The sequence below is a fragment of the Lolium rigidum genome, chromosome 3 (genome assembly GCF_022539505.1).
Source record: "Lolium rigidum isolate FL_2022 chromosome 3, APGP_CSIRO_Lrig_0.1, whole genome shotgun sequence".
In the NCBI taxonomy this organism is placed as follows: domain Eukaryota; kingdom Viridiplantae; phylum Streptophyta; class Magnoliopsida; order Poales; family Poaceae; genus Lolium; species Lolium rigidum.
In genome coordinates this window covers 246,361,302-246,387,758 of record NC_061510.1, presented here as the reverse complement: position 1 = coordinate 246,387,758, position 26,457 = coordinate 246,361,302, and the positions used below count along the sequence as shown (strand labels likewise).

General features: G+C 45.5%; 1 long non-coding RNA gene and 1 pseudogene across 5 annotated transcripts; one reads left to right on the top strand and one right to left on the bottom strand.

Moving 5' to 3' along the window:
- Positions 1–660: 660 nt before the first annotated feature.
- LOC124696315 lies at positions 661–26,163 on the bottom strand (annotated as a pseudogene).
- Positions 9,185–12,399, top strand: LOC124703238. 5 transcript variants are annotated; one of them, XR_007002997.1, is made up of 4 exons: positions 9,185–9,200; positions 9,861–9,979; positions 10,144–11,701; positions 11,846–12,399. It is a non-coding gene; the product is annotated as an uncharacterized LOC124703238 (long non-coding RNA). The 5 variants fall into 5 exon arrangements; XR_007002996.1 differs by having other exon boundaries at positions 9,191–9,979; positions 10,144–11,477; positions 11,598–11,701; XR_007002994.1 differs by having other exon boundaries at positions 9,191–9,979; positions 10,144–10,337.
- Positions 26,164–26,457: the final 294 nt, after the last annotated feature.

The following is a 26,457-nucleotide window of genomic DNA, read 5'->3' as shown; positions in this document are numbered from 1 at the left end:
TAAATCGATTACAGAGTACAAGTTTCATCATTTCCTGCTATATTTCTCATTTAATTTCTCATTTAACAAAGCATCATCATTTGCTAATAATAGCATGTATTGAAATGAAAAAATTACAATAACCTCATCCCCTCAACCAAAAAATTGTTATCATGAATGGCTAGTGAAGGGTGACAACTGACAAATCTACCAAAACTACTGGTATTTTTCTACATGATCACCCTGCTAGCTAGTATCTTGTATGGCCCTGCTTCCACAAGGGCCCGTCGTGTCATTCTTATCACACGTGTGTGCTCTCCTTGCATTCTGGATCACCCTGTTTCCATTGTGAACTATCTGAATTCCTGCGATGGCTCTTTGCATTAGGCGCCACCTGGATTCTGGAAATGACTCAGAACTGCAGAGTTGAAGCCTATGCCAAATGGAACCATGCGGTGTTCAGCAAGGATCATCTGTGAAAAGAAGGCAACCTTGTTAAGAGAAAACTTCAGAGTAAAGCATACATAAAGCATTGCAAAGGCACCAACAAATACTAACAATAACTGTGTTGCATGAACTACAAAAGATACTAGAAAAGAAAACCTGGAATGCGGAGCGAGCCAGAGATTGTCACGAGGAAGAGAAACTGTACCAGGTGTAACTTCATTGTGGACCAAAGGTTCAGAAGTCATATTTTGTTCTGCCACTCTTCAAGATTAGGCACAACATGTCAGATAATTGAGAGGTTGAATTGTAGAAATCCCATGCCTCAAGCATCAAACGCTTTCTTGATCCTTTGAAATGGACAACCTAAGAACATTTTATCAGATTCAGTAAGCTATCATAACTACTATATTAAACGGGAACAAACTTCTTTTTTGTGAAAATTTTGATGAGGATTGAGAATTAACAAGGTTGTAACACGTGTTGTTCTTTTCACTCTGGTGCTTCCGTGTGTGCAGTTCAGGGGATGTGTAGTTTTATTGGGCAACTTCAGATTTATTTGCTACTGACACGTGCAGAGTTTCATATGTTTTCGGTCCAGGTTCCTTCATGGTGGGTTGTCTTGGTGGTGTCTCTTGGCGTGAACATAGCTGGGACATGGCTTGAGCGGTGGTGGGGACATCGTGCGCTAGAAGTTTCAGAATTTGCACGTTGTGTCGGCCTCTTCTTTCCCCAACTCAATTTCTCCTCTCTTAAGAAAAAATCAATTCATCCATGGACCCGACTTATCTCCACCGCCTCCTCTGCCCCGACCTCCTCCATATGGTTTTTTCTCTCCCAGCTCGACCGCTTCTCCCTGCCTGAGCCACCATGCCCCGGCCTGTTTCTCGCCCTGATCGCCCCTATCGAGCTTCCATGTGGCCGCCTCTCTCTGAGGAGTGGTTGACTGTCGGAGGGACCAGCGGCTGTGGCCCGGGGCCGCTCCTCATCCGTACATAGCCGCCGCGCCGAAGTGTTCTATCGTTCCTCCGCGTTGAAGTTCCTCTATTGGACGTTGGTGCCAAAGCCAGCAGTGTCGCCACCTGCTTCGGATTTCGGAGCTCGGCGCTGGCATCTAGGCCTACCGGCGGCGCACCGGCACACTGATATGGCCAAGCGGGGATTTCCAGCATCGGAGCGGCCCCCACCGGCCACTCGGTCGCCTGTACTGCATGCGCTCGCGCTCCAGGACTCCTTGGACACGCTGGTCTGCGCTCGCCGGTGAGGTCAAGCAGCGTCCTGCTCCGGCGGATAGAAGATGGGGGCAACAGGCTTTATTTTGTCCTCTGGTTGGTTCTGCCTTGCAGCTCCGGATCGTTTCTGCTCTGTACATTGCATCTCCCATCCGGCAGTTCAGTTCGTGGATTGCATATGGTAATCCCCTTCTTTGTTTTTTTTCTTCCTACAATTTATTGCTGCTATTTTCGATTTTATTGATTTTTTCTTATGCGGTGATTCAGGTTCCTACTTTCGCTTCACCAGAAAAGAAGCAGTGGCATTCAATTAGCATGCTTGCAGAGCCTCAAAGTTGTGGAGTGAGATGATGGGTGGTGTACAAAGCACTCTGCGCAGGGCATACAGGTTATGTGCACGAAGCTCATTACTACTCCCTCCGTCACGTAATAGATGTCGCATTGACATTTTTACGAAAACCACCTCTTCTTTTTTCCGACCAAACTCCGCGTCCCTCCACCCCGCACCTCATCCTCTTCCTGGCGACGCACCACCCCGCGACGCACCGCCCCGACGACCTCCTCCCTCCCGTCGACGCGCCCACCACCCTCGACGCCTCTCACCCTTTGCGTGCGACGTCGCCGTCCTCTCCTTCTCTCTCGTCGCGGGCAGTCTCTCCCAATTGCGCCGCCGATCCCACATCCTCTCGTGCCCAAAGAGGTGGTGGTAAAAATTGAGATTTTTCTCTCGATCTCTCGCGATGGCGGTGGCGAAGGCACGGCGGAGCTCAAGTGGCGACGGTGGCTGGAGGATATCCATTCGCGGTGGAGATGGAGCTCCAATCGGGTCGTTGGTGCTGCATCGCCCGAGCTTGAGCTCAAAATGGGGATTTTTCATCCGCCCGAGCTTGAGCTCAAAGTGGTGGCGGCGGCGGAGGTCCAATTGTGTGGTTCTCGCCGCGAAGGCGGAGGCGGACAAGAGGGAGGGGTCTACGTGGTGGACGGGGAAGGCAACCTCGGACGGCCTCACGACGCTCGGGGATCCGGGTTCGCCAAGCTCGTCTACTAGCTGCCGCTGTACTTCAATGGCGTCATCCCCATGCCGTATGTTCTGCTTGCTGCAAAGCTTCGGTACTCCTACTCCGTAAGTCTGCATTTTCTCGCTTTCCGCAAAGCTTCAATACTCCGTATGTTCTGCTTGCTGCAATTGATTTCAACTTTCAAAATTGATGTTTGTTTCAATTTACTCCATAGACATACTGTAAGTGAATTAATGAGGAGTATGGTTGATCTACTAGCTCTGGAGTATTGGTGTTGAGATTAGTGATGTTGAGATTAGTGATTGCTTGCTTACTACTGTATTACTCCACACTAATTTACTCCTCCTGCCTTTTTCTCAATAGAGGATAAAGAGGTGGATGGATGGATGGAGAGGAAGGAATGAAGATGATGATGGTCTGCTAGCTGGTTTGTTCTTGAGCTCAGCAAGATTTTCCCTTTGAGTCACTTCTCTAACATGTAACTGATAGGTGAGAAATGAGCTCCAATTCTGTGTACTCACTGTAACAAGATTCAGCTCACACCTTTTTTTAAAGTCCCATTTCTGTGGCTTGCACTATTGTCTGCTCCCTGGGTGTACCAAAATACTGGGTGTTTTTTGCTTGTAGCTAGCGAGCAGGATGGTTGATCTCCTAAAAATAGAACCAAAATACTCCTTGTAAGATTACCGATGTTGAGGTTATAGCTCGGAACTCAACCTTGAAATATGATGCAAACTAGGACTACTGTATGTGTTGATTTTAATCTCTGTTTATCTCTGTGAAGTGTCGACTCTCTTATGAACTACTCCCTAGTTTACAGTGCTCCAACAAGAGCAATGCAATTGAATTGTTGGTTATCTCTGAATTCTCATTGGTTCACATGGACATTGACTAAGTAATCATTACAACCATCCCAGTAATCATCATACTCCAGGAAGATACAGCTTAATTTGTGTGTGAAGTGTGAACCTCAAGGTAGACATACATTTTATGTCTGAAACCTGAATTGATGACAATACAGTGTACTCCAGGGAAAAAACCAAAAAGCCTTTTCTACTCGTGCTACCGTAATTGATCTTACAATCATAATCAAAGATCATACTCCGTCCCACTGTGCTACTGTAAATAGCCAACTGAACATCACTAGTGACTAACCATGCTACTGTGCTCCTGTACATATAGGATGTTGTCTTTCAACAAAGCACCACATTGGGTGAATCTAATTTTTTCAGACCACATTTTCTTTTTACAGACGTCATGCCCCTCGGTACCCGTGATGCATTCTGATCCAGGGAAGAGCTTTCGGAAGATTTAGACAAATGTGCAGCCTTTGGCGTCTTCATATTCGTTTGATGTTCGATCATCGCTAGAAAGGTATTGATTAGTTATTGCAAATGTACTCCTCTTGGTTACAAGCAGATTATATATGCAAGTAAACCTTACCTAAGTCCGTCAAATGCAAACACATTATGGTCATTATTAACGGGGTACATCCTCTTGGTAGCACTATGGGCACTACTATTAGCTTCTCGTAGAAAACTTGAGAACCATGGAAACATGCCCTGCCTAACATAGAAGAGCGAGATATGCTTCTTGGTTTAGTGCACTTGTCTCGGTAATTGAATCAACCCGCAAGTGAAAATATGTGTTATAAGGTGAAAATATCCGTGGCATGAAAAAGAAAGAACAATTAAGTACTAGCACTTACAAGTGAGTCATTCATCAAGTGCCAACTAGTTGGCGAAGAACGAATGGTGCACATGTAGTGGCCAAAGTTAGGCAAGCCGGAATGCTTAACAACGCCATACAAATCATATTTTAGGCCCTGATGTATGTTAAAATACAAGAAAAACATCAAAATATGCTTCATCGATAAACCAAGAATGGTGCACATGTAGCTCACCTCTTTGTCTGGGTTAGTGTGGAATAGCTGCAAATCAAGTTGTGATGGGTATGCCACATGTTTGTCAATTTTCTCAATGTAGCCATCAAGGGTAACTGTGAAGCGCTTTAGTTGAAATGCTACCACATCTGGTGTTGTATCAAGCACAAGCTGTTTGTCCTTACACACTTGGCCATTACAACTTTCACATTTTAGCTTGTTCTCAGCATCACCTAATTGTTCCACCTTAGTAAAAGACTCCAATGCAAGCAACAAGGTCATCAACCCGATCGATCTCCAAGCTGATATCAAGAAAGGGCTCAAATGTCTCGGAGCAGATGACCGCAATCATGGCATGTCAACTACGAGTATATGAAGAGAATTGTATTACTCCAAATAAGCCTTGAACACAACTAAGCAATAAGAAGTACAAGTACATACCGGGCTTTTCGGTCTACCTCCAAACACCCGCTCGACAATACTTTCCCCATCAATTGATTTGGGATCAAGGGTACACTTATGCAAATTTTCCAGCAAGCAACTTAATAACTCATGTGCATCCTCTTGTTGTCCTGGTATAAAAGCTGGAGATAATTCTTGTAAATCTTGTTAAGGAATTGACAGTATGTTACATACCACTAAATGGGGTTTCCTCAATGAAATGGAAACTTCCTTATTATGGGAGTTTCGCTGCTTAATTTTAGGAATGGGCGCTGATTGTTGCTTAGCTTGCACCTGCATTAATTTCAAAAAACAAATTGTATGAGCAACACTAGTTAGATTTGAAATTCAAATTAGTCTATCCGAATCTTTACCTCTGCTTGCTTTGATAAGGTCTTTAGTTTTTACAAGTAGGTCCGCCGAGATAGTTAGAGGCATTCCTAGACTACCTTCGCACTGGAGGCGGTTCTTATTCATGTGAGAGATATCGTAGTCTATCCCTCCTCCTTTTTCCATCACCCCAATCATACATGATTGGAGTGTCACGAAGGTTCGAGAGAATTTGTCGACCTCGTAGTTATTATATTCTTCCTCCACACCTTCTATCAACTCTCGAATATTGTTTGGTGCTCTAGTATCGGTGTGGGACTCCAGAGACCTAAAGAAGCCTAGATCTAGCGCATTTAGGTCCGGATCTGTTGGAGGTTGCTCGCAACAACTTGATGTCCAAATCGATCCGTGCTACGGCTCGTCGGAAACCCTCATCATTAGGGAGGACATGAGGTTTGGCATTGTCCTGCTCGGATGAAGATTGTTCTTCCTACATCCTCATCGAGGCCACTTGTCCTGGATGGCGGGAATCACTAGCTCGCAGAGATAGTTCCTCATGACATCCCGGGTAACTTTTATGGGTTTTACCTCGATTGTCCCCTTTTCTCTCGTTCTTACTTTTTTAGCAACTGGAATTTCCTTTACAAATGCCCAAGTTCCAATCTTGCCATCAAACGTGACTATGTCACCTTCACCATACCTCGGCCTAGCAACCGCAGCTTAAGAACATCACTTTGGCGATGTTGTTCTTGTTCTTCACTGTGCGCAAGGGTTTAGGTTCTTTGGGGAGCAGGTAGTATGTGTTCTTCACCCTACTCAGAATGAACCATTTCTCATCTATGTGGACCATGTCGTCCATAACCTTGAATGTTGGCTCGGGAGATGGCAAAGAGTTCTCATTGAGCATAGCGAGGCGGAATTTCATTCTCTCGGACCTTGTTTGCTTCGTCAACAACGGCTTCGGGGTGTTAGTGTGTCGATTCAGCTCACCCCACTTAAACCTTCGGTGTAAGGTTGTGCGGTTAACACCTAGGGCCTTCGCTAAAGATCGGATCGTCCTCCGTTTATTCGAGTGGGATTGTCGGTACCCTTGAGAGGCCCAAATCTATTCTCTTACGGCCAACATGACCCTTCTTTTGGTTCGAAACATCAACTCTTCGTTTCCCTTCGCAATCCGATCCTTGCCTAAGTTCCACACCCTTTCGATCGTCCGTACACTTGTGTTGAGCATTTCCGCTATGAGTTGCTTATCCTCTTTCGTAAAACCTCCATCTCTTCTTCCGATTACTTCTAGGGCAAAATAAAGACCATATCTTTCCTCATCTCTCAATTCTCTCGCCTCTGTCCTTCTCCAGCATCGTCTCATCACCCTTGCCTCTGTCCTTCTCCAGCATCGTCTCATCACCCTTGCCTCTGTCCTTCTCTAGCATCGTCTCATCACCCTTGCCTCTGTCCTTCTCTAGCATCGTCTCATCACCCTTGCATCTGTCCTTCTCTAGCATCGTCTCATCACCCTTGCCTTTGTCCTTCTCCAACATCATGTCATCACCCTTGCCTCTGTCATGCACTTGCATCGTCTCATCACCCTTGCCTCCTGTCCTTCTCCGAGCATCATGATATCACCCTTGCCTCTGTCATGCACTTGCATCTGTTGTGACGGGCTCAAATTGAGATCAATGACAACATTCTTGCCTCTCTCGTGCATTTGCATCTGATGTGATGGGCTCAAATTGAGATCAATGACAACTTTGTTCACTCTGTGCTGCTCTAGCATCTGATGTGATGGGCTCAAATTGAGATCAATGATAGCATCCTTGCCTCGTCTCCGCTCTAGCATCTTATCACAATGTATTGTCATCCGAGGGAATCCAAGTCTCATATGGATCAAAGGTTTGGAGAAGATGTCCTCCTGGCGCATTCTGTTATATCTCCATACACCTTTTGCACTAAGGGGTACCTTTTTCCTCTTGGAAACAAGCTTCCATAGTTCGCCGCCATCAATTTGTTCTTTCATATAGTCTGTGCATAGAGAAGATTAAATTTAGTTCACATGATGAGCATCAACATCTTTAAAACATAAAGAATAGAATTGCTCAAGACAAAAGTAGGCACTAATTGGTACTTACTCATTTAAAAGCACTAATGGATCATCATATTGGAGTCTCATCTTGTTGTTTATTTTCCTTTTTTTGTTGACTTGTGGTAGTAGTACTTCTCTTGTTCTCTTGTCCATTTTCTCGCAAAAATAATCATGCTATAAAGATACAACAACAAAACAGATGGTCTATTAAAGCCAATCTCTCCCAGCAACAAGGAGTAGCTAAAGTTATTGAACATCTGGTTCAGGAATCAAGATACACGAAGCTAAAGTTTATTTGTATTTTTGTCCAAATGAGGCTATAGTATTTTTTCCTTTTAGAAAAACATACTGCTAGTTATTTGCTTTTCTTCCTTGTGGATATGACCTTGTGACTATTGAATCACTATATGTTGCTACCCCTTGTGGAGTACATGCACTGATCTAGATAAACACTTGTTGCATTCCGAAACTGCAAGATTTAGTTCCATTCTGAAACTGAAACTTCAGTTAATCAATGTTCAGTTAAAAACTGGGAGTATGAAACTGAAACTGAAATGTCAAATTTTGGATCAGTGGGCCATCAGTAAGTCACACAAACATGAGGGAAGTGTAGAGACTATGTTGGTCGTAGCACATTATCTTTTGAAGGGCCAGCATACAACTGTCTTTTGAAACTGAAATGTCAAATTTTGGATCAATGAGGGAAGTGTAGACCATACAACTGTCATTGCAGATTTAGATGAATATGGCTAATCTTTTTAGTAAAGGACCAGCATAAGTTTTACTGCAACAAATGCATGACAAGCAGAAACATTAACAAGCAGTAGCACTGCCATGCACTTTTGCTTTATCTTCTCTACTGTACATTCAAATGTATAATCGGTATAAACATCTCTGTATTTTTTCTGTACATTCAAACGAAACTGAAGTTGAACCCATACATTTCGAAATTTCATTGAAACTGAATTTGAACCTATACATTTGGAAATTCCAATGAAACTGAATTCTAACCTATGCATTTGGGAATTCCAAATAAACTGAATGTGTACAATGGCACATCTGCAGGTCGGTACCTGCACTGGCTCTCCATTGACGACAGCAACTTGCAGGTCTTCAACGGCCAAGACGGCAAGATCGTGGACTTGAACTAATCCCCCAACACCGCCGCCTGCCTCCTCGAGCTCCTCGAGCTCCGGCGGCGGTGAGAGAGGACCTCCCGCACCGGCGGACAGCAGGTTCCGAGCAGCAGCGGTGAGAGGCGGTTCCAGCAGCTGCGGGTCCATCCTCCTCGAGCTCCATTGCCGGCGAGAGGGGAGCTCCAGCAGCTTCGGGGCCATCCTCCTCAAGCTCCATCGCCGGCGAGAGGGGATCTCCAGCAGCCTCGGAAGCGGGCGGCGAGAAGCGACTCCGGCGAGCGCCGGCGGGGCGCGGGAGGCCAGCTGTCGGCGCGCGGCGCGAGAGATCGCCGGTGCAGAGGCCGTCCGCCCGCGTGCGCGAGACTGCGTGCGAGGGGCGCGATTCCGGCGGCGTCGACTCGCGAGGAGCGCGCGATTCCGGCGGCGGTCGACTGCGAGGGGCGCGTGAGCCTCCGGCGGGAAGCTCCAATCCTGAGCGCGAGTCCGCCGGCCGGAGGCTCCGATCCCGAGCGCGCGAGTCCGCCGGCAAAGTTTCCTGGTTAGATTGGGGATGCGTTGGTGATGATTTCGAAATACAAAGGGTAGAAATGCAAAACTTCATTTACACTAGCGCTGCGACAAGTAATTCGTGACGGAGGGAGTATGATGAATTCAGAGGTACGAATAATTTCATCATGCACTATATTGCTTATAGCTTATGGGGATTGAACATGCAGACATGATGGAGCAAGTTTGACAATTCAATTGAGCGGCGCCACACTGCCACATTGGTTATACAAACTGTTCGCAGAAATGAATTCCAAATTCACACATTACCACATCCAGGGACATCTAATAAAATTAAAATTATTCAGTGCAAAGAGTATCAGAATATAGTTTCTAAATGTCTCCATTAGATTTCGGTCAGCTCTCTCTGAATAGATGATAATTTTCAAAAACCACTCTTACATTTTGAATGACAATATTAAATTACAAAGTGTTTGGTTGGAGCTACTTTGCTTTGCCCTCACCATTACAATAATTCATACAAGAGGATCTCTTTTGTGTTATTTATCTATGTGAATACTGATTCTTTGTTTTAGTTATCTCCTCATGAATAATATTCTTCGGCCTCAGATTTTGTAGTTTTCTGAAGGTTTTCAGACAAGTGGGCATATTTCCTAGCTCATTACCAAGTTTAGATCAAGTTTAGTTTCTGATGCCAAAGACAGTAGACATACTTACAAATCTATCATGTTTTCTTAGTGCTTTGTTTTTCTGTGATGTTGAGTTCGCATCCATGCTCCGAGGGGTTTGATCTTTGTTGTGTTTCCACAGATCATGCAGGTTCGAGTGCCATTTGTGTCCCTCTTAGAAAGATCGAGGAGATGATAGTGGGTATTCAATCAGATTAGTTGGCATGCCATGCACTAGACTGAATGAACTATTGAGATCAGGTAAAATATTATCTGCTAAGCAGGCACAAAGCTATAGCATGCAGACTGAAAAATATTATGCTAGCCTGTTTAGAGAATTTCGTACTATATGTAATCAGTAATGTGAACGCGCCATCTGATTGGCTAGAACGTACATCTAACTTGTGGTAAAACCCACATGGCAGGTCAATGGGCTTCGGACATTACTTGACTACTAGAAGATTTAGGATGGTTGATTGTTTTCTGCAAGGCTCATTCGGACATTACTATTATGTCTGAGAAATCAATTCTCAGTCATTACGTGTGGCAATGATGGTGAAAGTATGTTATGTAGCTCCTCCATTGGCTGCAAATGCTGGAGGTTTTTCAAACTGAGCAGGTATATGATCATAATTAAGTCAGAGCGGTGATCTTTTTTAAATGTAACATGGTGCCATGTACTAGATACTGTAGTTGATACTTGGGATATCCGAGACATATCTGTGAGAATTTTAAGGTGTTGCCAATAATGTCATTGTTCAATGCCTATTTATGGCTTTTGTGATTCAATTTCACATATAGAAATATATTTATATTTTTTCTATAGTGTCGTCAGAATTGATTGCACCGCTCTGTCAATACCTCTTAATACAACTTTTATAATTAAAGCATTTTCTATTTTTTTTTACATGAAAATGTTGTTAATAATTTTAGATTAAGAAAATAGATTGTATTTATGGTCTACATTGGTGTCCAGGTACCAGGTTACATATATTCTATTTCATTCAAAAACTTTCACAATATGATTTCATTTCATTCACAAATTCAAGAGTCTTAGGCCTTACATACAACCCTCTATAAGCGCTTAGAAACTAACGGATTTAATTCTCAAGTGTCTTAGTCCTTAGAACCTGGTCACTTACATATGCTTTATTGGGCACATATATGCTACTGATGTTTGCATCCACAGTTTTCGAAAATTGCTCCCTAACTGAATAAGTAGCCATTTCTGTACATAAACTACAACTTCAAGATATCTTGGTCTTTTAGATTGATATACATGAATGCACTAGCTAGATAGTGCTACGGAATTATATATGAGCTATGAAAGAAATAAGTTTATTATCCGATAGATTAATTCTTATAGGTGCATATGAATTTAGCCAGCATAGCACAATTCTCCCACTCTTCCTTACCACAAGCCTCTCTTTCGAGATACAGGATTAAAATGACTTGGAATTCTTGACTGTCTATTTGATTCTAGCGGAATCATGAATGTCTGCTATCGTTGTTGGATTGTTATGTTATGTTCTCTAAATAAGGCATGTTAAGGAATATTTGCATCATTTAAACAGGATCATTTTTGTCTTGCTCTTACTTACAATAAGCTATGCGCAGAAATTTTGATTTTTTCAGTCATTTAAATTTAGGGCCGAGTTATCGATCTAGCAGCCTGATTGTGCCAGTGAAAACGCTGCAAAACACTGGGTTATTGGCTTCTAGAAAATAGTTTGTAGTCAATATGCAAGCACATGTAGCAGTAAGAAATCTCTTTTCATCAGTACAAGCTCACATAAAACTTAGCTTCCATGACAACCTCTTGAACTAATTTGCATTACGGCTGGGTTTGATTCTTCCTCACATAGTCTTGGTCATGCAGCGTTGGCTGGCATCATTCAGAGGCTACCTGACGGATCCCACAATTTAATATCTCTTAAGGATTGCTTCGAGGGTTTTACAATTTTTCTTACATATATCATACTGGTGAGACACTGCAAATAAAAGCATCACTATAACTGAATATCAATGCAATAGTCGCCCCCTTGAATAGCAATGTCTCCTTATGTGTGCTATTTTTCATTCAGTCACACCAATTTTATATAGTGATCAAAACGTGAAAGCTTGCAGGTAAAATAAATGGGTTGACCAAAACATCAGAAGACTCAAATCTTCCTACCTTAGAATGCACTTCCTGAAGGTTTTATGAAGGTCAACACCAATGCCTTTTCCGTTGATGAATCTGGGGTTGCTAGCGATGGAGTGGTCGGCTGGGATTACCTCAGAAGTGTCATTTCTCTGCAGCCTATCCGATGAGAGGTTGAACCAACGCTGAAGAAACTGAAGTTGAGGTAATACATGGCGTGCGTCTTAGGGTAAAACTTTGGATGTAGGAGCATTGTGACAGAGTCTGACAACCAGACAGTAATTAAGGTGATCAATTCGAAATTGTGTAACCTCACTGCCTCATGCATCATTATTACCCAAACTCAGGTGTAGGGATTTTGTTTGCAGTAGCTTTGTGAAAGTAGGTAGAGGGCTGCAATAGTCTGTACCCCGTGAGTTGTCCGCCTTGGCGAGATATCCGTTTGTCTGGATCATGACTAGGTAGAGTGCCGAGAAGCGTGCGATCAAAAATTTGTAATTGATTGTGATACTCTGAATGACAGTAATATATAAGCACCTTTTCACCCTCAAAATAAGAACACCGACATAATTGAAAATCTATCGTGAGCTCCATGCAGAAAAGCCTATCCTTATTAGAATCCTTTTTGCCTATCCTTACTAGAATCTTTCATTTCTGACGCTTAAATTATTTCTACCTTTGGAGGTGGATGCCATGTTTGGGCCATCACTCATCGGCTGATACTAAAATATTAAATTAATAAATGATTGAGAAGGTTAGAGTTGATTGTCTTTTATTAGTTTCTTTGAACTTTCATAAATCCAACACTTCCAAGTCATTGGGGTGGGATGTAGTGGCCACACCCAGGGCGAGTAAATCATTATCCTCTCTACCAAAGACGTGGATATCCTAGGTCAGCATTGCTGCCTTTTGGAGAGAAAAAGAAAAGGCCGACAAAAAAATCTAAACATAATAGTAGCATTCTGTTTTTCCGAGAGTACATCAAAGGTGTACCATATTTTTATAGAAGCCATATCATAAATCTGGGCACCCACCTCTTTTATACAATAATACTGTTATGGTACTATTACATCAGAATCCACATTAGAATACACAAATGATAATATGTACAGAATCATATCTAATCACATAAAACTACTAACCAAGTATACAATTACCATACAAAAATAAAACGACAAAGTAGATGATTTTTTTTAAAATCAGGACACAATTTTAAATGGACACAAACATAAATTAGTACCTACATACATTTCCCACCACCAGAAATAACCATCAATTTACCACCATATGGCGCGGCGTGCTGCCGCGCCACTCATTGCTAGTATTTAATAAAAAAAACACTGCATACGACATGCTCCTGGGAAGCTGGGAGCTTGAGCTTCCCAAAATCAGCACGTGTAACACTGAGAAGTGGCAAGACCTGAAAAACACCGTGTACCGATAACAAAAGAGCAAATAACTGTGCAAAGTGTTAAAGTTGTATAGTCCCTATTCTTCTATTCCCCAGTGTATGAGGGGCTTACTTGCACATTGTCACACATGTACATGTACTGGCCTATGGCCCTCTGTGAATACTAGTTGCTCATTCACAACATGGTATCAGAGCTTTTAAGTTTAGCTCTTTGCACGCTGCAACTCCGTGCTCGATCCGCGCTGCCGCCGATGATCTTTCCGGCCCGCGCTGCTCCACCTTCTTCTTCCTCTTCCGTTCTAGCTGGGATCGATTTTCGTCGGATTTGAGCTCCAAATCGAGCTCCTCCTCCAACATCTCCAGCCGGCCACGCTCAGGCCGCCACCTTCTTCGGCTGGCCTCGTCCCGGCCAGCCCCGATCCGGCCGCTGCAGGCCCCGATACGGCCGCTGCTGCCCCGTCTCCGGCAGACTGGCTGCTGCCCCGATCTGGCCGCTGCTGCCCCGATCCGGCCGCTGCTGCCCCAGCCCCGATCATGGCGTCCTCCGCATCTGGCTATGTCAGTATTCCTCGGTGTCCAGTGATCTTTGATGGCACCAACTATGGGGAGTTTGCTGCCTTTATGCGCATTCATATGCGTGGTCTTCGGCTGTGGGGTGTTCTTACGGGCGAGGTCTCTTGTCTTCCACACCCCACTGCTCCTGTGCCTCCTACCCCGCCATCCGTGCCACAGGCCCTTGCTGAGGATGCTACTCAGGCTGATCGGGACGCAGCCAAGTCTGCCGAGACTGCTGGTGATGAGGCATATGAGGAGCAGGTACTTGCCTATTCAGAGGTCCTTGGCTCCTATCGCGATAGTCTGGCTACTTTTACTCAGTGGTGTGATGAGGATGCTTGTCAACACCCGGATTTTTAAGTCCAGATGCCTATTATGCCATACATCGCAATCCCAGGAAGATTGTTTTTGCGAGACATAATAAGTTCATATCACCGCACATCATTCATTACAACACCATAATAGTCTTACATCAAAGGATCACATGATCCAATCTCATTACAACAATTGATCTAAGGATCAAATACATAACACATAGCGGGAGTACGTAGTAGAGTCCATCTATTCCACAGGCAAACGTCAGAAGACGATCCTAGTTATCGTAGACGTCCTGTTGTCCATCATCCTGATACTGCTCCTCCTCCTCATAATCTGGCCATTTGAATAGCCAGGGACACAGCCGTGAGTACTTTAAAGTACTCGCAAACTATTACTAGTGTAAGTACTAACAATTTTAGTAAGAGGGTTCTAAGCTCTAACTTCATTTGCATAAAGCTAATTTTATTTCATAAGCATTTAGTAATCAAAGACTCTTCATTTGCCTAGCTTAACTCAAGTGGGAACATTAGTGTCATTCCCACAACTCTGTTGTGATCAAGTCAAATTCACCTTTCAGTTCACCATTCACTTTTAGAAATTATCTGACAACGGAACAGTATGGTCATCCATTCGTCCATAACCGCGGACACGGCTATTCGAATAGGTTTACACTCTGCAGAGGTTGCACACTTGTGCCACAACATTTGATTACATCCGTCAGGGATAGCCCTGAATAATCATAACTCAGTATGCGGATCATCAACCATTAACCTTTCACTTACATACCCTAGTATAGGCACCTCCCCCATGAGCTTGGCCTCCCAGTGAAAGCAATCTGCCATCCCGGGAACTGCACAGGGCTTGGGTAGGACATTCAACTCTTTTCACGTCATTTCACTTTCAACGGAGGCAGCCTCGGCATAACCTCTATGACGCTTGTTCAGAGGGAACCCATACTAAGACACATAAATTTCCAGCTAAAGCCTTACCCATAATCAGGTATTGTGGGGGTACTCTAAAATTGGAATGGTATCGCATCCGAACCCAATCATCAGTTTTTATCAAACTCACCATGTCATTCAAGTCACCTTCACCTTCAACATCTTTCAATAGAATGGCTCATCATTCCAAGGTTGTCAAAGTCAAGAGATTCACATGTTCCCATTTAGAGTAGTCAATTTTAGTTTTAGCACTAGCAACTAGTCATGAGGGGTGCTAACTAACTTTTAGCTCTCTAGGCTAAACTTGATACTCTTGTAGTACTCTATACTTAGACCAAAGTTAACTATAAAAGTAAGCTTTGATAATCAAAGTAAAAGCTTGCAAGAATAAAAACTGGGACTTGGAAAGTAAAAGCACAAAGTAGTATACTATTGGTGTCTTGCTCAAGTAGAGCTTGCATTAGGGTAGCTTGCAAGAGTATAGCTTGCCTTGAGTGGTACAATGATCAAAGTTTTCTTCTTCTTCCTCGTAGAAGACTTCCTACTCTTCGAAGCCCTCGGTACTAGCGTCTATAAACGGATACGAGGTATACAATGACCAAACAAATCTTAAGCACTATATTTAACACACAAAGGATCACACAAGCTAATCTAGCATCACAACATTATTAGCATGGTGGTTGGCTTTGTTTACTTGTAAGAAGAATAATTTCCTCTTATTGAATCTTATTAAGATTTAATCTCCTCAATTAATAAGTGTGAGATTATGTTGACCAAGGTCAACACTTCACATTTATCATTTGGGAAAATGGTTTAAATGAGATACTACACCTCATGCAATTTAAATACTACTATGGGAACAATTTAATATCACTAAGTAATACAATATGAGGTCCTATTAACTAAAGTCATTACCTCTTATTGAATCACTTAGGACCATGATTTAAATGAGAGAAAACCTCTCATACTATTTCATTAATTAATTGAGGTAATTTAAATGGACTAGAAATGGCCACATAGCCACTATTTTGCTCTAGCCCATGATTATGTAAACAACTATGCTATGTTTTTACATATTCATGTAGAGTATGGGAAATGTGAATTATGAGAGTTGGAATCAACTCAAAATCATTTATGGTTGATTTTTAATAATTGTTTGAATTTGAAAAAGGTACTGACTTGTTCTTTTTACTACATAATTTCTACAACAGATATAGGGTTGAGACCAGTGTAGTTGGTTAGAGATTTTCATAAGCTTTCCAACAATATCAAGTTCATAAAATTTGGCTCAGTAGATTTGATTCTATTAAATTTTGAATATAGCATCAGTAAAGAATTTGAACTAAAAGATTTAAACCGAATTTGAAATTCTGGGCTCGTGCGGGAAAAGAAATGGGCCAGGAGGAGAAAAAGAAACGGGTCGGCCCACTGCGTGTCTCGCACGAGTAGGCCGCCTGACAAGGGGCTCCACCTGTCAGTGGCACTTAAAACCCGAAGCGGTATGATCTACTGTGAGCCACAGGATTAGACGACGATCGAACGGCTCACACTCGTCGTCGTCGACGGCGAGCACAACCTTACTGGCGGCGAGCACTAGGGGGTTGGGGGCTCACCGGCGCTCCGGCATGATCGGCGACGATGTACGGCGGGGTTGTCGACGACGGCGGTCCTCCTGGCACAAGCGGCGGCTCCTGGGGCGGCGCCAATCTCCTTCTTCTTCTGCGGCGGCTCCGCAGGACTCCGGCGGTCGATTGGCTAGCTACCGATGAAATTGGGAAGAGTGAGAGCTCGAGGAGTGGTTATGAGATGAGAGAATGAGAGTGGCGTGGAGAATTGGGGCGAGGGAGGCCTCCTTTTATAGGAGCGGCGAGGTGCTGCGGAGGTTCACGGGGGCGAGCATGGCGACGGCGTTTGGAGCTGCGAAGGGGCAAGGCATGGACGTTGCGCTGTGCACGGTGTCATGGCGAGCAGGACAGGCGTCATGGCGCAGAGAATGGCGGTCTCTTGCGATGGTGAGGTCATCATGTTCTGGCAGGCCGTGGCGGACGACGGCGACGAGAGCGACGGTGACAAGGCACGGGGGAGAGAGAGGGCGTGTCTGGCGTGTTGCTGGTGTCATGGTGACTCTCCTGGGGGGCGCTGATGGCGAGGCGTGGTCGGAGCTGACGGGGCGACGTCGCGCTCTGGCACGCCCGTGCGTCGCGACCATGCACGCTCTGGCTTCACTGGCGGTCATGGGCGAGTCCTGTGCTGGCCCGTGCTGGCTTCTCCTCGGTCAACAGAGTGGACGAGCAGATGCAGGGGAGTGAGGGGAGTCTCCTGGACATGGTGCTGCAGGCTGGAGAGGGATGGAGAGAGGGATGGCATGGTGGGTGCATGAGCTCATAGCATGGCCAGTTTTGGTCGTTTCTCTGCTTTGACCAAGGGTGCAAGTGGATGGTGAGGTAGAGGAGAGGTGCAGGAACACTGTGGATGACCAGAGCATCCAAGTGCATGCTAAAATCCACTAGGTTTTAGTGTGTGTTGATTTTGCAAAAAGTGCACACAAGGTGTTTGTGAAAATGGCCGAAAGAACTTTGAATTCAAAAATTGCCAAACTTTTGCATGGGTGTGAGTCAAATAATGTTTGGCACATAGTGGTGGTGTTGGTTTGCAAAATGGGCAAGGTTTGCTGAAATCCAAATTTGATATGATCTAGTTTCTGATTTGATGTTGCCACTTGGCCATCTTATATTAAGCAATAGAAAAGGAATTTGAAAGGTTGGTCAACACAAAAAGTGTTCACCTTGATGAGGTCTTGGATGAGGTGCAAAGAGTTGGGAGAGTTTAGTTTAAGAAATTCTTAATACAAGGGCTCAAAATAGGTAAGATGTTAAAATTGGCAGATTTGACCATTATCATATGTGAGTGAATTTGCTATTTCTTTTGATTTGATTTGTGTTTCCTTGATCCAAAAGATATTCTTTTGAGTTTAGTTATGTTTCCAAACCATTGGCACAAGTTAATATGGCCTAGGTTAAAGATTTGCAAAAAGGCCATAGGCCCATATGTGGTGTTAATTTTATTTTTCTTCTCTTTTTTTTCCTCTTCCTTTGATCCTATGATCAAGGTTTTAGGGTTTAGCAACAATAGCAAGCACTTCAAACACACCTCATGGCCATGTCACACAAACATGCATTAATACTATGCAACACACTTAAAGTTTTTGTTAGCTCCAAACTTTGAATAATAGAACTTGTCTCTTTATTGGGATGTTACAATGCTAGAGCTGCCGTTGTTCTTTCGCAGAGTGTTCAGCCACAGTTTGCTTCTGAGTTTATGGGCCTTGCTACTGTTGCTGAGATGTGGTCTCACCTTCGTCAGCGCTATCAGCCTTCTGGGGATTCTCTGTACTTGTCTGTGTTGGGCCAGGAGCATGATCTTCAGCAGGGTGACTCTACTGTTGATGAGTTCTACACCCAGAGTGCGGCCATCTGGCGCCAGCTTGACTCCCTTCGCAGTGTTGTCTACGGTACTTGCCAGTGTTGCCGGACAGTACATCCAGATATGGACTTTCAGAGGATCCATGAGTTCCTGTCTCGACTTCGTCCAGAGTTTGAGCCCCATCGTGCTCAGTTGTTTGCTCGGGGCCGTGTTCCTATCTCAGAGGTATTGACTGAGCTTCGTGCTGAGGAGACTCGTCTGCGTGGTGCTTGACTGCTTGGGACACCTTCTGTTCTTGCTGCTCGAGTTCCCACTACACCTGCACCGTCGCTTCTACCCACACCAGCGCCTGCTACTTCTGGAGGTGCCCGCCCTTTTCGCGGTGGGGGCGCCTCGTCCTCCTCGGTTCTGCACACACTGTCGGAGGCCTGGTCACCTTGAGTCTGACTGCTATCAGAAGCAGCGTGGTGTGCCTCCTCGTGCTCCACCTTCCGCGCCTGTCGCCACCGGTTTCACTGAGCAGGATATAGCGAGACTTCAGCGTCTCCTTGCCTCTTCCGGTTCTGCTTCGACGGGTACTGCTGCCTCCGCGGCTGTTTCCTCTACACAGTCAGGTACATCTTCGTGGGTTCTGGATTCTGGAGCTTCTTTCCACATGTATCCTGATTCTTCCTCTCTTTCTTCTCTTCGTCCTCTTCCTCTTCTTGTTCGTGTTCTTACTGCCGATGGTACTTCTCTTCCTGTTGCTGGTTGTGGCACTCGTTCTACTCCCTCCTTTTCGGTTCCTGATGTTTCTCATGTTCCCCGTCTTACCATGAACTTGTTTTCCGCTGCTCAACTTACTGATTCTAGTTGTCGGGTCATTCTTGATGTCGATTCTTGTTCTGTCCAGGACACTCACACTCGGGCACTGGTTGGGGCTGACCCTCGGTGCCGTGACTCCCAGGGACTTTGGGAGCTTGACTGGCTTCATGCTCCTTCTTACACCACTTCACCGACTGCACCAAGTGTGCTTGCTGCTTCCACTACCGCCTCCTTTCAGCAGTGGCATCATCGTCTTGGTCATCTTTGTGGTTCTCGCTTGTCATCTTTACTTCGTCGAGGTCTTCTGGGGCCTGTCTCAGGAGATGTCTCGCTTCAGGGTTGTCAGGGTTGTAGGCTTGGTAAACAAAATCAGTTACCATATCCTACTAGTGAGTCTGTATCTCAGTGTCCCTTTGATTTGGTCCACTCTGATGTATGGGGTCCCGCTCCCTTTGCTTCCAAGGGGGGCCAACGCTACTATGTTATTTTTATCGATGATTTCTCTCGCCACACTTGGATCTATTTTATGACTTCTCGCAGCGAGGTTCTCTCGATATATAAGCGTTTTGCTGCCATGGTCCATACTCAGTTTTCCACGCCTATACGTGTTTTTCGGGCTGATTCTGCTGGTGAGTATATCTCCCAGTTGTTGCGTGGTTTTCTTGCTGAGCAGGGCACTCTTGCCCAGTTCTCCTGCCCTGGCGCCCATGCCCAAAATGGCGTGGCTGAGCGCAAGCATCGCCACCTGCTTGAGACGGCTCGTGCGATGATGATCGCTGCCTCTCTTCCTCCTCACTTCTGGGCTGAGGCTGTGTCTATTTCCACCTATCTCATCAACCTTCAGCCCTCCACAACCTTGCAGGGTGGTATTCCTCTTGAACGTCTCACTGGTCACACTCCTGATTACTCGACCCTTCGTCTTTTTGGTTGCGTTTGCTATATTCTTCTTGCTCCACGCGAACGCACCAAGCTCACTGCTCAATCTGTTGAGTGTGTCTTCCTTGGCTACAGCCCTGAGCACAAGGGATATAAGTGTTGGGATCCTATTGCTCGTCGGATGCGCATATCTCGGGATGTCACTTTTGATGAGTCCCGTCCTTTCTACCCGCGTCCCTCCTCCTCTTCCTTCTCGGTGGATGATATCTCTTTTCTCATGTTCCCTGACTCACCTCCTCCTGTGCCTCCGGTCCCTGCTCCACCGCGTCTCTCACCACCTTCTCCTCCTCCACCCACCAGACCCCCCTCTCCTACCTCACCACCGTCCCCACCCTCCACACCTTCCTCTCCCATGTCACCTTCCTCGCCTACGGTCGTCCCTCCCTACCCTTTTCACTACTCCCGTCGTCCACGTGAGGATGATGTTGCTTCTCCTGACATGCCCTCTACCTCTGGTGCGATGCCCTCTCCGTTCGACTCATCATCTTCGTGCTCGTCCTCGTCCTCCTCCTGATCGCTATTCTCCCACTCACTACGGTCTTTCTGCTGCCCTTGAGCCGACCTCTTATCGGGATGCTCTTGCTCATCCCGAATGGCAGCTAGCGATGGCTGAGGAGATTGCTGCTCTTGAGCGTACTGGCACCTGGGATGTTGTCACTCCTCCTTCCTCTGTTCGTCCCATAACCTGCAAGTGGGTCTACAAGATCAAGACTCGCTCCGATGGTTCTCTTGCGCGCTACAAGGCTCGTCTTGTTGCTCGCGGCTTTCAGTAGGAGCATGGTCGTGACTATGACGAGACCTTTGCTCCAGTGGCTCACATGACCACTGTTCGTAATCTTCTTGTCGTTGCTTCTGTTCGTCACTGGTCTGTCTCTCAGCTTGATGTGCAGAATGCTTTTCTTAACGGTGAATTGAGTGAGGAGGTATACATGCAGCCACCTCCTGGCTACTCTATTCCCGATGGCATGGTCTGTCGTCTCCGGCGCTCTCTCTATGGCCTTAAGCAAGCCCCTCGCGCCTGGTTTCAGCATTTCGCCTCTGTGGTGATCTCTGCTGGTTTTGTCCCTAACGCCCATGACCCTGCGCTCTTTGTCCACACATCTTCTCGTGGTCGGACTCTCCTTCTTCTCTATGTTGATGACATGATCATCACCGGTGACGACCCTGAGTACATTGTCTTTGTCAAGGCCCGTCTTCGTGATCAGTTTCTCATGACTGATCTTGGTCCTCTCCGCTACTTTCTTGGGCTTGAGGTTTCCTCCACCTCCGATGGCTTCTATATCTCCCAGGAGAAGTATATTCAGGACCTTCTCACTCGTGCCGCTCTTGGTGATGAGCGCATTGTCGAGACTCCTATGGAGCTCAATGTCCGCCTCCGTTCCACTGATGGTGATCCTCTTCCGGACCCGACTCGCTATCGTCACTTGGTTGGGAGTCTTGTCTACCTTGCTGTCACCCGTCCTGACATCTCCTACCCAGTTCACATTCTGAGTCAGTACATGGCTGCTCCCACTAGTGTCCACTGTAGCCATCTCCTTCGTGTCCTTCGCTATCTTCGTGGCACTATCTCCCGTCGGCTTTTCTTTCCTCGCTCCAGCTCCTTACAACTCCAGACCTACTCAGATGCTACCAGGGCTAGCGATCCCGAGGATCGCAAGTCTCTTTCTGCCTACTGTGTCTTTCTTGGTGGCTCCCTCATTGCTTGGAAGACCAAGAAGCAGTGTTGCGCTCTCGTTCGAGTGTTGAGGCTGAGTTGCGAGCGATGGCTCTCTTGACGGCTGAGGTGACTTGGTTACGCTGGTTACTTGCGGACTTTGGTGTTTCGCCGACGCCCCGACTCCTCTCTTATCGGACAAGATCGGTGCCATCAGTATTGCGCGTATCCGGTGAAGCACGAGCTCACCAAACACATCGGTGTTGATGCCTTCTATGTGCGTCATGCTGTGCAGGATCAGGTTATGGCTCTTCATTATGTGCCTTCCGAGCTACAGCTTGCTGACTTCTTCACGAAGGCCCATACTAGAGCACAGCATGGTTTCTTTCTCTCCAAACTCAGTGTTGTTGATCCACCATGAGTTTGAGGGGGGGGGGGGTGTTAGAGTTGTATAGTCCCTATTCTTCTATTCCCCGTAGGGCTTACTTGCACATTGTCACACATGTACATGTACTGGCCTATGGCCCTCTGTGAATACTAGTTGCTCATTCACAACACAAAGTACTACCGATAAAAAAAATCATGAGAAGGACATGGATCAAATAAGTTCTTCGAGTAGGAAAATTGCTATACCTTAACATCCAAGGGCATACCATGGAACTGTCCAGCACCCTCAGGTGGAGTCCAATTATAAACTGCACAAGGCAAAAACAGCAACGTATGCTCCATTGACTTCATCTATAAATATTTCAGGCCTAGAAAATTTCCCAAAAGCCGACGGCAGATAAGACTTCACAACCCATGCCAGTGCTAGTTGATCACCAAGCATGCGTGAATCCTTCATATATTTTAGGTTGTATGCTTCAAGGACTTTTCTGAAGAATGTGATAGCCCTAAAAGCAAAGGAAGGAATCATTTAATGTAATGCCAAGTTTTCATGCTAAGATCTGTTACATACTCCCTCCGATCGTATTTAATTGATGCCAACCATGCATGTAGAAGCCATGCGCGGCGGAGGTAGTAGATGCTTACTTAGAGATGCCATCGCTGGTCCCTCTCACCGTTACAAATCCAGAGTTCAGAGGTTGGCCTTTGTTATTACGAAAAGTAAGAGCAAGGTGACAACGAGGATATCTCTTGAAGATATGTCCAAGATCATTAACCACTGCCATATCAGAATCAGTGAAAATATAATTACTAAAGCTGTTCATTTGGTCAACCTCCACAAGTTTTAGCTCTAGAAAGGCCTCGAATATGAACCAGAGACACAAGGATATTAGTCTTTTAGAAGAAAGTAATGCATACGATTGGTTGCACGGCGAGTAATATTACTTAAATCACATACGCAGCACTTCTGATTTCTGAGAATGCATATATGCAGAAAGATGTTGTTTGCATCAAGCACATAGACTTACAATGTAGGACCTTATTCTCTGAAGCATCAAATTTCCTCGAGAATAATTTCCTTCAATAGGAAGTATTGTCGCCCACCCTTGATGTATTGACAATTTCGATTTAGGATCAGTCAATATTATGACTTTGCTTGTTGGCATTGACACCTACAGAGTTCTATACATAAGATTAGACAATATTATGACTTTGCTTGTTAAAGAAACATCCTCGCAATCACCAATTTATGTCCCTTCTACTTTGAAGATTCAATTCATAAGCCAGAATGCTAACACCCATATTGGATTCTACAAAAGGGAGGTGCTAGCTGGGTGCCTGGGTCATAGCGATATCATGTCAATAGTTATATTTTAGTTTTCGCAACATTTATTCCTCTTTCTCTACTACCATCTAAGAATTCTCTTAGGCTGGTGCCAATGCATAGCCTCACTCTCACCTGCCACGTCAGCTTTTTTCCTCACTCTCACCCCACTCTCACCCCACTCTCACCCAACGGTGTCAATGCATAGGCTATAGTGCCAGCTTTACTTCTCTTTCCTCCACGTCAGCTTTTCTCTCTCCTCGACATCAGCATTTCATTTTCAGATTACAACAATATAAATAATGCAAGGAAATTATTTTATTCAACTAAAATTGTTACCGATTACATCATAAAAAAATTACATAAAAATTTGAAAAGATTACATAAAAATTTGAAAAAATTACATAATCTAGGCATTAGCCCACACATGCTCCATCAAATCATGCTGGAGCTGTGTATACATCGGTGACTCCCTCATTTCGGTGTCCATCCGAATCCTGGCTGCTAGGCTTGGTGGTGCATGGTGGTGTATTGCGGGGCCGACATTTGAAGCAACTGTCTCATAGATGTTGTCCAAATTTGTACCACGCTCATCGTCGATGATCATGTTGTGCAGAATGACACATGCACGCATGATCAATCCAAGAGTACGCCTCGAGTAGGAGCGTCCCGGAACTGCTAGAATGTTGAACCTAGCCTTCAACACTCCAAAGGCACACTCGACATCTTTGCGCCAAGCTGATTGAGCAGCGAGTGAACACTCGCTGCTTTTCACTTTGTGGAAGAGTAACACCTTTCATGAACACCGGCCGGGAGGGGTAGATGCCGTCGGCAAGGTAGTAACCATAGTTGTACTCGTGTCCATTCACCGTGAAGTTCACTACGGGTGCTTCTCCCCTAAGCACATCAGTGAACAACGGCGACTGGTTGAGTACATTGAGGTCGTTGTTGGACCCGGCCACTCCAAAAAAGGCATGCCAGATCCAACGATCATACGACGCAACGGCTTCTAAGATTATGGTAGGGTGTTTGATGTCTCCCCTTGTGAATTGACCGGCATGAGCCACTGGGCAGTTCCTCCACTGCCAATGCATGCAATCGATGCTCCCTAACATGCCCGGAAAGCCACGCTCCTCGGCTTTCGCTAACAGACGCTGAGTATCCTCGACATTTGGTCGACGGCAAAAGTGTTCCCCGTAACACTCAATGATGCCTTCACAGAATCTATCTAGACAATCTGATGAAGTTTGTCTAGCTAACTTAAGCCACTCATCTATTGTATCTGCAGCGGCTCCATAAGCTAACGAACGCAAAGCCGCAGTACACTTTTGCAGGGGAGAAAAACCAGCACGGTTGAGAGCATCATTTCTTTGGGTGAAATACGGAGAGTATTCACCCAATCGATCCACAATGCGCAGGAAGAGGGATCGTCTCATCCGATACCTTCGCCGAAAGTAGCTCGGAGGATAGTTGCAGTCGTCGGCGAAGTAGTCCTCGAACAGCCGATCGTGGGCACCAAGACGATCACGCCTGATGAACTCTCGGCGGCGTCGCGGCCGTCTTGGCTCCTCCTCCTCGTTGAGCATCTCCTCCTCATACTCCGCCTGGAATGCGGCGATCATATCACCCTCCATTCCGTCGCTCGAACTCGCTGCTGGACGAAGACATGGCGTTGAGTGGAGTGGAAATGGAGAGTGGAGGAGATGAAGTGAGGTGTGGATTGAGTGAAACCATATGGGGGTATTTATAGGGGGTGGGGATGAATTTTTGGGGTTTTTTTCGGATTTTTTGAACCACCAACGGCTACCCCAATGGCTACCCCAACGACCAATCAGAAAGCGCCACCTCAGCCCTTCCCTCTCGCCCCGCCTCTCGCCCCCCTCTGCCAGCGCGCCGCCCCGCCTCTCGCCCCGCTCTCGCCCCCCTATCGCCCCCAGCGCGGGCGGTACCGGGCGATACCGCCCGCCGCCAGCGCCACCGCCCCGCCGTGCCGTCCCGCCCCTCTCCTGCCCGCCTCCCGCCCCAGGCCGGGCGATACCACCCCCTCTCCCGCCCCCATTGGCACCAGCCTTAGCTGAGAGTGATTATGAGTCATTAACATGATAAGAAAATTAACCACCTTGGTAATTAAGTAGCGGCTAGCACAAACAAGAAGAGGAGGAAGATGTACCTGTATGAAGCTGACGAAAGTGTTCAGAATGGCCAAGGACCTTTCCTCCTTGCTATAAGAATGTTTCCCAACAGTCACAGCATCAGATGGCACTTTGCCAGCTCCAGCTGGGTCAGAATTGTAGGTTGTGAATACTGTAACAAATGACACAAGTTCTCCAGAATCTTTCCTTTCACTTGCTAAACTGATCTTATTCACAGCTTTAAGTCCTGAGGAAAATGAGAAAATCTAAGTTCAACATCTCATACATGTTGTCAACGAAATTGTATAATACATGAAAATGTAGTAATTTTTTTTGTCTTGAATAACCAAAAAATATATTTTAGTGTGACTACTTAAAATCACAATCACCTGCTGAATATATCCATATATAATACATTCAGTCGTATCCGAGGTATTTATGTTCACTTCACCCATCGAACTTGGATTTAAGACTTGCAACATGGTCTATCCGTCTTGGCTATAATGCATGATAGTAAGTGCAGAGATGGTGTATTTTCGATCCAATCGACGCATTAGGGTTTCTACATTGTTCTTTTAATTGTTCTTGATGTTTTCGAGAAATTTAGGGATTTGTGGACATGTCTCTCACACACTAGTTTGTTATTTTTTTTCTTTCAATTTGAATGTTCCTGGAGTACCGGAGCATATCTAGGACTTCGCCTAGTTCAGG